Source organism: Puccinia triticina, chromosome 14A, assembly GCF_026914185.1.
Source record: "Puccinia triticina chromosome 14A, complete sequence".
Classification (NCBI taxonomy): Eukaryota; Fungi; Basidiomycota; class Pucciniomycetes; order Pucciniales; family Pucciniaceae; genus Puccinia; species Puccinia triticina.
In genome coordinates, this window is record NC_070571.1 from 202,978 (window position 1) to 217,971 (window position 14,994).

The window sequence follows — 14,994 nt, forward strand, 5'->3', positions numbered from 1 at the left end:
CCAAAATTTACCAAGGAGGTCCTGTTCAGTTTTTGATGAGCCGAACTGATCCTCAGTTCTTTCCAGCTGATACTCAGCTTTGGTACCCAGCTCATACTCAGCTTTTCTGCCCAGCTCATACTCAGCTTTTTCACGCAGCTCACTCTCAGAATTGGAAAAAAGCCGTTTGACTATTCCTTGCCCAGGTGATGCTCAGCTTTGTACTTGTCCTGGCGCAGCTGATGCTCAGCTTTGTACTAGTCCTGGCGCAGCTGATGCTCAGCTTTGTACCAGTCCTTGCTTAGCCTTCTCCTAGCCCTGTCCCAGCTGATGCTCAGCTTTGGCCCAGTCCTGGGCCAGCTGGCCAGCTGATGCTCAGCTTGCTGAGCTTCAGCTGAGCCAGGCCAGGGAAAAAGATGGGAATCAGCTTGGACAGGACCAGAGCTGAAAATCAGCTAGGCTAGGGCCGAAGCTGAGCATCAGCTGAGCCATGGACAAGGCTGAGCATCAGCTGAGCCAGGGCCAAAGATGATCATCAGGTGGCCAGTTCCAAATCTGAGCATCAGCTGGGCCAGGGGAAAAACTGAGCATCAGCTGGGCCAGGGCCAAAGCTGAGCATCATCTGGTTTTTTCACATTGAGTGCTTTGATCCTGACACCTATCATGTGAGCCCCAGATGTGCTGATGGAGAGGAGCAGCATTGGAGCAGTGTTAGAGCTGAAAACAAAGCTGTGTCATGTCACTTGCCATCAAGTGACTACTTTTTTTTCCTGGTGTGAAAACAATTTGAAGCTCCACCAGGAAAAAAAAGTAGTCACTTGATGGCAAGTGACATGACACAGCTTTGTTTTCAGCTCCAACACTGCTCCAATGCTGCTCCTCTCCACCAGCACATCTGGGGTTCACATGATAGGTGTTAGGATCAAAGCACTCAACGTGAAAAAACCAGATGATGCTCAGCTTTGGCCCTAGCCCAGCTGATGCTCAGCTTTTACCCTGGCTCAGCTGATGCTCAGTTTTTCCCCTTGCCCAGCTGATGCTCAGCTTTGGAACTGGCCACCTGGTAATCATCTTTGGCCCTGGCACAGCTGATGCTCAGCCTTGTCCATGGCTCAACTGATGCTCAGCTTTGGCCCTAGCCTAGCTGATTTTCAGCTCTGGTCCTGTCCAAGCTGATTCCCATCTTTTTCCCTGGCCTGGCTCAGCTGAAGCTCAGCAAGCTGAGCATCAGCTGGCCAGCTAGCCCAGGACTGGGCCAAAGCTGAGCATCAGCTGGGACAGGACTAGGAGAAGGCTGAGCAAGGACTGGTACAAAGCTGAGCATCAGCTGCGCCAGGACTAGTACAAAGATGAGCATCACCTGGGCAAGGAATTTTCAAACGGCTTTAGAGAATGAGCTGGGTGAAAAAGCTGAGTATGAGCTGGGCAGAAAATCTGAGTATGAGCTGGGTGCCAAAGCTGAGTATCAGCTGGACAGAACAGAGGATCAGTTGGGCTCATCAAAAACTGAACAGGACCTCCCTGGTAAATTTTGGAAGTTGAGGAGATGGTTGGGAGATTGGGGTAGATATTGGATAGATATTGGACAGATGGTGGGTAGCTGGCTGGAGCTGGTGTAATGTCACTTGTCATCAACTGACTATTTTATTTTCCTGGTGCTCCGCCGCTACCGCATAGCAACCAAGATGTGGCATCAGTATGTCGCTTACAACTCCCGGAATGCTTAGGTCTGGAATACTAGTTCAGTCTGGAGTTCTGTTTGGTTTCCTCTTCTGTCTGTTTTTTTTGTTCTCCTCATCTTTCTGTTTTTTTTTGGTCTCGTCTTCCGTCTCAAACAATGTCCCAATTGTTTCCTGCACTGCAAGAAAAACTCTAGAAACTGCTTGCAGTTGAGATGCAGCAAGCTTGAATCAAGCCTCAGCTCAAGCTGGAGTCAAGCATCCAAATTCCGTGCTGGTGCACCTTGAGTGTATACCTTGTTCAGCATCCCAATGCTGAACATTCTGTAGTGATCATGAAGTAGGCTGAGGCAACTGTTAAACCTTGAAAATGAGCATCCCCCTGAGCACCCTTTTATTTTATTTTATTAAACACTCCATGTGCCATTCAATCCAGCCAGAATAAAATAAAAAGGGTGTGTACACATGAAAGGGATATGTACATAAGAAATGAATATGTAAGCATGAAAGGGGTAGGTATGCATGAAAGGGGTTTGTATGTATGAAATGAGTATGTGCAGTAAGGGGTATTTGCACATGAAAGGGACATGTAAACATCAAAGGGGTATGTAAACCTGAATGATGAAAGGAGTATTGAAAGGGATGTAAAAAAACTCAAAGGGGACATGTGAACATGAAAGGTTCATGAACACATGATGAAAGGGGTATGTACACATTGTGAAAGTGATACATGCACATGAAAGGGATACACGCACATGAAAGGGGTATGTGCACATAAAGGGGTATGGACACATTATGAAAGGGGTGAGTGCATAAAAAGGGATATGTGCACATGAAAGGGGTATGCGCACATGAAAGGGGTATGTGCACATGAAAGGGGTATGTGCACATGGAAGGGGAATTTGCACAGGTATCAATTCAGTATTTTGGAGCCTGTACTCAGTTTTTTGGAGCTTAGACTAACTCTTGCATGAATTAGGCAATTTTCATGTAATAAACCAGTGCTTGATTCTTGCATGAGGCACAGCTTGCCTTGAGTTCTTGCATCTCAACTGCAAGCAGTTTCTAGAGTTTTTCTTGCAGTGCTGTAAATATTGAAAACCCTTTTTACGTCGGTCTCAGTTCATGGAAAAACCTTTTTCAATTGGTCTCAGTTCATGTGTTCTCCTTTTTGGTCATTTCATCTGCAAAGCTAGTGAGGAGCAGGGCTCCTCTGATAGTTCCATCTACCAAACAAGACAGGCGGCTGACCTCGGCCAACCAAGAAAGCAAGCTAAGCCACCCAAGAAATCCAAGCAAGATAGCTGACAATGCTCGGCTGACTAAGACAGCCACATCAGCAGCTTTATGTTTGGAAGTGAATGAGGATATATTTGCAATACAAACAGATCCTGAGACACCAATAAACAAACTGAAAAAGTTATACAGGAAATTGAACATGCACTGTACAGAAAGCAAAAACAAAAAAGAAAACTGAGCCTCAAAAAAGAAAACTGAGCCAAGCAAGATGAGCTGGGGAGGTGACTATGATTCAGACAGGTGTAAGAAAAGGAAAACTTTTGCTGCATCATTTGGCAGCAGCAACAAGTCTGTCAATCCACAATTGGCAGATTGACACTAGGGTTGTTTGAGCAAGTTTGAGGAATGTACAAGATCTTGATTTGTCCCCGAGAATTATTATGTAGTCTATGTCTACTTTTTCTGAAACCTTGGACATGAACATCTCCATGAGCTTATCCAAGGCTTGGTCGCAGATGCTTGGGTTTGGGCCTGAGGGGTTCATAGAGGTTGAGGCTGGCGGGTTTGAAGGCAGAGGCAAAAATTTGTCGGTGGCCATGGATACAAGGCCACCCATCATGTTACTAGAGCTTTCTGATGCCTTATCAATAGCCTAAATGAGATCCTGTATGCTGTGGGCAATGTGATCAATCTTGCTCTCACAGAAACGCTTGAATTGATGTTTGTTTTGTTTGGGGGTTTGAGTTTTGGGTGCAGCAATGTCACTTGAGTCGTCGTCATCATCCAGATTGTCCAATCACTTAACATTAGTCTGAGCTGATTCTTGTGTTTTCCCAAGGGGCAATCTGGAGGGTGAATCAGATTCTTCTTTGGCCGGTTGTGGGAATGCATTGTCAGCCATCTCCCCAGTTGCAACTGCGCCACAGAACACCTCCTCCGCAAGGGCAAACAAAGGGAAAGGTTTGCCCTTGATTTTATCAAAGTGTTGTCCTGGGTGGGCCAAAAGAAGCTTGTCCCAAGTCCTGTCAAGTTTAAACTCGCACATTGAGTTTTGGTCATGCATGCGCCTATGCATGCAACAATGACGTATACATGCACACTCTAGACTCCGTCGATGGTTTTGGACAAACTCTCTGATTTCTCAGCAACAACCTTTTTCCGCCGACAAAACCTTATCCCCTTTCCTTCACTTTCCCATTCTGTCCTTGATCATCAACTCAATCATCAAACATCAACTACTCAAAGTTAATTCTTCTTTGTCAATCTTCCATCAATCCAAATTGAACACTCAATCTCAACGATCATCGACCGCTAATATCTAGGACAAGCTAGATTCAGCTTCTGGGCAGGTAGTCACTACATTACTATTGATCCCTCTGAATTAACTTTTATTGACATCTCTACTTATATTCTGCTAGGCTGTTTTGTTGTGAAAGTCCTTTTGTTATCCGTTGTTGTTGTTGTCATTGTGTCGAGATTTTTCTTTTTTGATTTAGATTCAATTCTTTAAGGTATTTATTCTTTTATTATTATTAAAGTCAATCCAAATAACTTTCTAACAATTATCTTTTATTCTAAGTGTATTACTGTTATTGAGTCCTTTGTAATAACTGTTTCTATAAAGTAATTGACCTACCATTTTCACATGGTAGCGAGAGTCAATACTTGACAGTTATAAGGACTCAAAACTAGAACACACGTTTAGATATAATACAAACGAGATGTCAGAACTTCCGGTAGTCCCTCCAGTCGACAACCCTCAAGTCAATGATGGATCATTGAGCGAGAATGATCATCAAAGCGGCAAGATTCGAATTACCAAGCTAACAACTGGCCGGAGTGGAAAATGTAGAGACTGTAAAATGAAGATGTGTCTGGTGAGAGTCAAACTCACGACCTCAGCTATGCTGAGACACATACTAAAGTGCTGCCTTTACCAACTAGGCTACAGACGCTTGTGGCTGCCAGCTGGGTGGTTGGTTGGTAGTGCTCATGGGTCGATCCAACAGCCCTCCATACTGTGGTGATACATCATGGTAGCAGACTAACAGAAAACTCAACAGAAAAAATCTTTCACTAATCTCGTTACAGGCCGTGGCAATGAGGAGGTCTTCAATCCTGTTTGGTGCAAATCACATAAAAAGGAAAAGAAGTTCCGCAAGAAGACATCAAACGCATACACTCTTCTTGAGCTATGTGTGTCTGCCAATCTGTACTCTGTTGTTCAAGCAGCCAATGCGTTCTCTAAAGAAATGGAAGAATTAGCTTTAGCATGCGGAGAACAATCTTTGATCAAGCTTGGCGACAAAATATATTCACTCATTCATCTTGATTTCGTTCCCGGAACATCCATTGCCGATCACTTCAGCAAATTTCAATCTATGTATACTTCATTAAAATTGGCTCAGATCTCTCATCCTAAAACTCAGATCAATACTGCAATGGCCGGAATATTTTTTCTCAAGAGTTTCCAATTCAACAATTCATTGACCGGTCTTGTTCAGAATCTTTTTGATATTACACCGTTTACATTCAAAAAGCTTGCTATCCGTATGGGCGTCGAACACAGTCAAATTGAGCCATCTGGATCAGGATCATTGAATGCATTGACTAAACCATTTGTTATGCCAAATAAAGAGAAATTCAAGGCTATTGACAAAAAGTTTAGAAACATTGTTCTGACAAAAAATTGTACCGGCCCCTCTTCGAGCTCAAAAATCAAAATGAGTGATCAAGAACTTGATCAACTTATTGAATCACTTTCAAAACTTTGAAATCAGCGTTTAAATTCAATCAATGAGTCAGAGGAAGAAGAAGAAGATGTTGCTGGAGCAATTGCGGATTTATTTGATCCAGAAGATACTGGTTTTTTTGTTGAAGACAAAAACACGTTTCACGTTGGACCTATCAATAATGAGAAAATATGATTGGTTCTCAATTTTGGTGCTTCAAAATCAACAGTATCCAATTCTTGTCTTCTTTCCAACTTGCAGCCAATCACTAAAAAGATGCGCACTTATTCCGGTTCAATTGACATCACAAACATTGGTTCAATGTGATTTGGCAAATATAATATTTTCCCAGTTTATCTCGCCCCATCCGGTAAATGCAACCTCATCTATCAGTGTCTCAATTGGAAGATCACGGTTTTCACTGTTTTCAAAAGAACAAATTGTTCTTGGTATACATGGGACGGACGGTTATCAAAATATTTCCTCAAATTGGTGATTTATATGTGTCATCTGTCTCAAGTGTTGTAACGTCTTGATCATTGTTTTCAATAAATGAAAGCAATGCTTTGAAAGACTGGCATATCATTCTTGGCCACCCTTCCAACATTTACCTGAAAAAAATTTTGAATTGATGAAGATTGGTTGCAACAAAAAAACCAGTTCCTCGGTAAATTGTGAGGTGTGTAGAATGGCTAAACTCAAGCTTTCTTCACATAGCAATCCCCTTCCTTCTGCTTCCTCTCCGTTCAAAATGATTCACTTGGACGTTCTACAGGTCTCGCCCAATTCTCAAGGATCTTTTTGGTACATTCTGGTTTTAATCAACGATTACTCCCGATTCAACCGAATCTACTTGATGCATAAGAAATCGGAGTCCGAGACAAAGATTATGTCTTATCTAAATGAGGTAAAAAATCATTTAGGCCCCGTTTGGCCGCGCGATGTAATATGATAACGGATGTACTTCGCGCACTGCGAAAAACTCGTCGCGCACTGCAGGGGGCGTCCACTCGACGTCCCGGCCACAGTGCGCAGAAGCTCAAAACGCTTCGCGCACTGCAGAAAATAAACCATGAAATTCTCATTTTTTTTTCTGCCAGCCGGCAGAGGGGATCTTTCTTGCCCCTCCTCCATTTTCTTGGGGTATTTGGACCCCCCAGCATGACATAAAAAAAGGATGATAAAAAAATACAAAAAATAAGCGGAGAGCCTCCCCGGGGATTCTTAACCTGCTAAAAAGCCATGGATCGGGTACCCAGCCCCTCGAAAACAGAGTTCGAGGGGCAGAAGTACATACCCCATGACTTCGCCGTGCGGATGGCCGGCACAGGCTGGTCCAGGAGCGGAGTACATGCACACTCCCCCGATGACCGGCCAGCACGCACGTGGAGTGCAAATCACCGGTCATTGAGGGGATTACGTACTCCTCTCGATGACCGGAACGGTCCCGCTTATTGAGAGGAGTAAACACACCTCTCAATGACCGGAACAGTCCCGATCATCGAGAGACTAAGCATTCCGCTTGATGACCGGAACAGTCCCGGTCATCGAGAGCAATTGATCCCCTCGATGAACGGAATGGACCCGGACATCGAGAGGAGGAACACTCTTGATGACCGGGTCTGTTCCAGTCGTCAAGGGGAGTGTTTACTCCTCTCGACGACTGGAACAGACCTGGTCACGGTCATCGAGAGGAGTAAACACTGCTCCTCTCGACAACTGGAACAGACCCGGTCACGGTCATTGAGAGGAGTAAACACTGCTCCTCTCAACGACTGAAACAGACCCGGTCATTGAGAGTGTTCCTCCTCTCAATGGCCGGGTCTGTTCCATTCATTGAGGGGATTAAGTGCTCCTCTCAATGTCCGGAGCGAACCGTTCATCAATCCTCTCCTTGAACAGTTCGGTCCGGTCATTGAGGGAGTGTTTCTCTACTCGGTGACCGCAGCAGACTCGGTCATCAAGATGATTATTTTCTCGATGCCCGGGTTCGTTCCGGTCATCGAGTGGTGTATTCTCTTGATAACCGGGACCGTTCCAGTCATTGAGAGATGTGTTTACTCCTCTCGATAAGCGGGACCGTTCCGGTCATCAAGAGGAGTACGTAATCCCCTCGATGACCGGTGATTTGCACTCCACGTGCGTGCTGGCCGGTCATCGGGGGAGTGTGCATGTACTCCGCTCCGGGACCAGCCTGTGCCGGCCATCCGCACGGCGAAGTCATGGGGTATGTACTTCTGCCCCTCGAACTCTGTTTTCGAGGGGCTGGGTACCCGATCCATGGCTTTTTAGCAGGTTAAAAATCCCTGGGGGGTGCGACCCGGGGAGGCGCTCCCACTACCAAGATGGATGAATTTGCGATGTCATATATTGATCAATATAGTGTATATTGATCAATTTATATTGATCAATTTTTTTTTTTTATTATTCCTCTTGATACCTTTGTCTGTTTTCCATGTCTCTTTGATACTATTCTATAATCTCTCTCCTTCTGCCTGCAGTGTTGGCTTCAAGCCACAGAATTTTTTTTTTTTCTTTTGCCTGATAACTTTCATAAATTTCTACATACACCACTCAATTCTTCCTGAAAAAAAGACGTTGCAAGTTTTAGGATTAATCCAGGGTAGCTGAGGGGTCTCATATTTTTTTTCTTTTTTTTTTACTTCAACAATTGATGTTATCAGAAGTCTCCAAATCAACTTTTTTTCAAAAGAGGAAAAACATTGACCCCTGACCTCTCTCATGATACCATGCTGCACACATTTTTAATTGGGTTGGTTGAACTTGCTCAAGATATTACATATCATACTTGAAGTGCTACATGCATAGAAGGCCTTTTTGAAATTAGTTTACCATGGTTTAGCATATTTTTGTCAGGTTCTTTTTTTTATCTACTTTTGTTATCAACCACAGATTAATGAGGAATATTTCCACATAAAATTTCATCGGACAATTTTTCTGCATATTAAACCCAGAAATATTTTGAAATATAATTTATTTGGGGTCCCATCCATTATGCAGCAGCAACAATGTGATCAGTTCCCAAATATCACTAATTTGGTAGTTTCTGGCCCTTTCTGCCACTATATCTCAACACAGCGTGGGAGTTCTTCCATGATATTGGTATCAAAATGATCAATAGCCCCCAAGGATTCATTTTGTACCTTAAATTACCACATAACCCAAATGTAGCAGCTACAATCTGATCAGTTGCCAAATGTCACTAATTTGGTAGTTTCTTGGTGTTGCTGCCACTATATCTCAACACAGCCGGGGAGTTCTTCCATGATATTGGTATCATAATGATCAATAGCCACCAAGAATTCATTGTGTACCTTAAATGACCACAAAACCTCCAAATGTAGCAGCTACAAAGTGATCAGTTGCCAAATATCACTAATTTGGTAGTTTCTTGGTGTTTCTGCCACTATATCTCGGCGCAGCATGGGAGTTCTTCCATGATATTGGTACCAAAATGATCAAATGCCCCTGAAGATTCATTGTGTACCTTGAATGACTACAATACCCCCAAATGTAGCAGCCACACTGTGATCAGTTGCAAAATATCACTAATTTGGTAGTTGCTTGGTGTTTCTGCCACTATATCTCATCACAGCATGGGAGTTCTTCCATGATATTGGTACCGAAATGATCACAAGCCCTCAAAAATTCATTGAGTACCTTGTGTGACCACAAAACCCCAAATGTAGCAGCCACAATGTGATCAGTTGCCAAATGTCACTAATTTGGTGTTTCTGCCACTATATCTCAGCGCAGCATGGGAGTTCTTCCATTATATTGGTAAGAAAATCATCACATGCCCCTGAAGATTCATTGTGTACCTTGAATGACCACAATACCCCCAACTGTAGCAGCCACACTGTGATCAGTTGCAAAATATCACTAATTTGGTAGTTCCTTGGTGTTTCTGCCACTATATCTCAGTGCAGCATGGGAGTTCTCCCATAATATTGGTGCCAAAATGATCACATGCCCTCAGAATATCATTGTGTTCCTTGAATGACCACAAAAACCCCAAATGTAGCAGCTACAAAGTGATCAGTTGCCAAATATCACTATTTTGGTAGTTTCTTGGTGTTTCTGCCACTATATCTCAGTGCAGCGTGGGAGTCCTTTCATTATATTGGTACCAAAATGATCAAAAGCCCTCAAAGATTCATTGTGTACCTTGAATGACCACAAAACCCCCAAATGTAGCAGCCACAATGTGATTGGTTGCCAAATATCACTAATTTGGTAGTTTCTTGGTGTTTCTGCCACTATATCTCAGCACAGCATGGGATTTCTTCCATGATATTGGTACCAAAATGATCACACGCCCTCAAAGATTTATTTAGGTCCTTGGGTGACCACAAAACCCCCGAATGTAGCAGCCACAATGTGATCAGTTGCCAAATATCACTAATTTGGTGTTTCTGCCACTATATCTCAGCGCAGCATGGGAGTTTTTCCATGATATTGGTAAAAAAATGATCACATGACCCTGAAGATTTATTGTGTACCTTGAATGACCACAATACCCCCAAATGTAGCAGCCACACTGTGATCAGTTGCAAAATATCTCTAATTTGGTAGTTTCTTGGTGTTTCTGCCACTAAATCTCAGCGCAGCATGGGAGTTCTTCCATGATATTGGTACCAAAATTATCACAAGCCCCTGATAATTCATTGTGTACCTTTAATGACCACAAAAACGCCAAATGTAGCAGCCACACTGTGATCAGTTGCCAAATATCACTAATTTGGTAGTTTCTTGGTGTTTCTGCCACTATATCTCCGCCCAGCATGGGAGTTCTTCCATGATATAGGTATATCAAAATGATCATCTGCCCTCAAACATTCATTGAGTACCTTGGATGACCACAAAACCCCCAAATGTAGCAGCCACACTGTGATCAGTTGCCAAATATCACTAATTTGGTAGTTTCTTGGTGTTTCTGCCACTATATCTCAGTGCAGCATGGGAGTTCTCCCATGACATTAGTACCAAAATCATCACATGCCCTCAGAACTTCATTTTGTACCTTGAATGACCACAAAAACCCCAAATGTAGCAGCCACAATGTGATCAGTTGCCAAATATCACTAATTTGGTAGTTTCTTGGTGTTTCTGCCACTATATCTCAGCCCAGCGTGGGAGTTCTTCCACAATATTGGTACCAAAATGATCACTTGCCCTCAAACATTCATTGAGTACTCTGGATGACCACAAAACCCCCAAATGTAGCAGCCACAATGTGACACAAAACCCCCAAATGTAGCAGCCACAATGTGATCAGTTGAGAAATATCACTAATTTGGTAGTTTCTTGGTGTTTCGGCCACTATATCTCAGCACAGTGTGGGAGTTCTTCCATGACATTGGCACCAAAATGGTTAATCACCCCTGAAGATTCATTGTGTACCTTGAATGACCACAAAACCCCCAAATGTAGCAGCCACACTGTGATCAGCTGCCAAATATCACTAATTTGGTAGTTTCTTGGTGTTTCTGCCACTATATCTCAGCCCAGCATGGGAGTTCTCCCATGATGTTGGTACCAAAATGATCAAATGCCCCTGAAGATTCATGGTGTACCTTGGATGACCACAAAACCCCCAAATGTAGCAGCCACAATGTGATCAGTTGCCAAATACCACTAATTTGGTAGTTTCTTCGTGTTTTGGCCACTATATCTCAGTGCAGCATGGGAGTTCTCCCATGATATTGGTACCTAAATGATCACATGCCCTTAAACATTCATTGAGTATCTTGGATGACCACAAAACCCCCAAATGTAGCAGCCACCATGTGATCAGTTGCCAAATATCACTAATTTGGTAGTTTCTTGGTGTTTCTGCCACTATATCTCAGTGCAGCATGGGAGTTCTCCCATGATATTGGTACCAAAATGATCACATGCCCTCAGAAATTCATTGAGTACCTTGGATGACCACAAATCCCCAAATGTAGCAGCCACATTGTGATCAGTTGCCAAATATCACTAATTTGGTAGTTTCTTGGTGTTTCTGCCACTATATCTCAGGCCAGCATGGGAGTTCTTCCATGATATTGGTACCAAAATGGTCAAATGGCCCTGAAGATTCATTGTGTACCTTGGATGACCACCAAACCCCCAAATGTAGCAGCCACAATGTGATCAGTTGCCAAATATCACTAATTTGGTAGTTTCTTGGTGTTTCTGCCACTATATCTCAGCGCAGCATGGGAATTCTTCCACGATATTGGTACCAAAATGATCAAATGGCCCTGAAGATTCATTTTGTACCTTGGATGACCACAAAACCCCCAAATGTAGCAGCCACAATGTGATCAGTTGCCAAATATCACTAATTTGGTAGTTTCTTGGTGTTTCTGCCACTATATCTCAGGCCAGCATGGGAGTTCTTCCATGATATTGGTACCAAAATGATCAAATGGCCCTGAAGATTCATTGTGTACCTTGGATGACCACCAAACCCCCAAATGTAGCAGCCACAATGTGATCAGTTGGCAAATGACCTAATTTGGTAGTTTCTTGGTGTTTCTGCCACTATATCTCAGAGCAGCATAGGAGTTCTTCCATGATATTGGTACCAAAATGATCACATGCCCTCATACATTCATTGAGCACCTTGGATGACCACAAAGTCCTCAAATGTAGCAGCCACAATGTGATCAGTTGACGAATATCACTAATTTGGTAGTTTCTTGATGTTTCTGCCACTATATCTCAGCACAGCGTGGGAGTTCTTCCATGATATTTGTACCAAAATGATCACATGCCCTCAAGCATTCATTGGGTACCTTGGATGACCACAAAACCCCCAAATTTAGCAGCCACGATGTGGTCAGTTACCAAATATCACTAATTTGATAGTTTCTTGGAGTTTCTGCCACTATGTCTCAGCGAAGCGTGGGATTTCTTCCATGATATTGGTACCAAAATGATCACATGCCCCTGAAGATTCATTGTGTACCTTGAATGAACACAAAACTTCCAAATGTAGCAGCCACAATGTGATCAGTTGCCAAATATCACTAATTTGGTAGTTTCTTGGTGTTTCTCCCAGTATATCTCAGCCCCACATGGGAGTTCTTCCATGATATTGGTACCAAAATTATCGCATGCCCTCAGAAATTCATTGAGTACCTTGGATGACCACAAAACCCCAAATTTAGCAGCCACAATGTGATCAGTTGCCAAATATCACTAATTTGGTAGTTTCTTGGTGTTTCTGCCACTATATCTCAGGCCAGCATGGGAGTTCTTCCATGATATTGGTACCAAAATGATTAAATGCCCTCAAAGATAAATTCTGTACCTTGAATGAACATAAAACCCCCAAATGTAGCAGCTACAATGTGAATGGTTGCCAAATATCACTAATTTGGCAACTGATCACAGTGTGGCTGCTACATTTGGGGGTATTGTGGTCATTCAAGGTACACAATGAATCTTCAGGAGAATTTGATCATTTTGGTACCACCATCATGGAAGAACTCCCACGCTGAGCTGAGATATAGTCGCAGAAACACCAAGAAACTACCAAATTAGTGATATTTGGCAACTGATCACATTGTGGCTGCTACATTTGGAGATTTTGTGGTCATCCAAGGTACTCAATGAATTTTTGAGGGCATGTGATCATTTTGGTACCAATATCATGGAAGAAATCCCATGCTGCGCTGAGATATAGTGGCAGAAACACCAAGAAACTACCAAATTAGAACATTTGCCAACTGATCACATTGTGGCTGCTACATTTGGGGGTTTGGTGGGCATCCAAGGTACACAATGGATCTTCAGGGCCATTTGATCATTTTGGTACCAATATCATGGAAGAACTCCCATGCTGGCCAGAGATATAGTGGCAGAAACACCAAGAAACTACCAAATTAGTAATAGTTGGCAACTGATCACATTGTGGCTGCTACATTTGAGGGTTTTGTGGTCATCCAAGGTACTCAATGAATGTTTGAGGGCATGTGATAATTTTGGTACAAATATCATGGAAGAACTCCTATGCTGCGCTGAGATATAGTGGCAGAAACATCAAGAAACTACCAAATTAGTGATATTCGTCAACTGATCACATTGTGGCTGCTACATTTGGGGGTTTTGTGGTCATCCAAGGTACTCAATGGATTTCTGAGGGCATGTGATCATTTTGGTACCAATATCATGGACGAAATCCTATGCTGCGCTGAGATATAGTGGCAGAAACACCAAGAAACTACCAAATTAGTGATATGTGGCTACTGATCACATTGTGGCTGCTACATTTGGGGGTTTTGTGGTCATCCAAGGTACTCAATGAATGTTTGAGGGCATGTGATCATTTTGGTACCAATATCATGGAAGAACACCCATGCTGCGCTGAGATATAGTGGCAGAAACACCAAGAAACTACCAAATTAGTGATATTTGTCAACTGATCACATTGTGGCTGCTACATTTGGGGGTTTTGTGGTCATCCAAGGTACCAAATGAATGTTTGATGGCATGTGATCATTTTGGTACCAATATCATGGAAGAAGTCCCACACTGTGCTGAGATATAGTGGCGGAAACACCAAGAAACTACCAAATTGGTGATATTTGTCAACTGATCACATTGTGGCTGCTACATTTGGGGGTTTTGTGGTCATCCAAGGTACCAAATGAATGTTTGAGGGCATGTGATCATTTTGGTACCAATATCATGGAAGAACCCCCATGCTGGGCTGAGATATAGTGGCAGAAACACCAAGAAACTACCAAATTAGAACATTTGCCAACTAATCACATTGTGGCTGCTACATTTGGGGGTTTGGTGGTCATCCAAGGTACACAATGATTCTTCAGGGCCATTTGATCATTTTGGTACCAATATCATGGAAGAACTCCCATGCTGGCCTGAGATATAGTGGCAGAAACACCAAGAAACTACCAAATTAGAACATTTGCCAACTAATCACATTGTGGCTGCTGTATTTGGGGGTTTGGTGGTCATCCAAGGTACCCAATGAATGCTTGAGGGCATGTGATCATTTTGATACCAATATCATGGAAGAACTCCTATGCTGGGCTGAGATATAGTGGCAGAAACATCAAGAAACTACCTAATTAGTGATATTTGGCAACTGATCACATTGTGACTGCTACATTTGGCGGTTTTGTGGTCATTCAAGGTAAACAATGAATCTTCAGGGGCATGTGATAATTGTGGTGCCAATATCATGGAAGAACTCCCACGCGGGGCTGAGATATACTGGCAGAAACACCAAGAAACTACCAAATTAGTGATATTTGGCAACTGATCACATGGTGGCTGCTACATTTGGGGGTTTTGTGGTCATCCAAGATACTCAATGAATGCTTGAG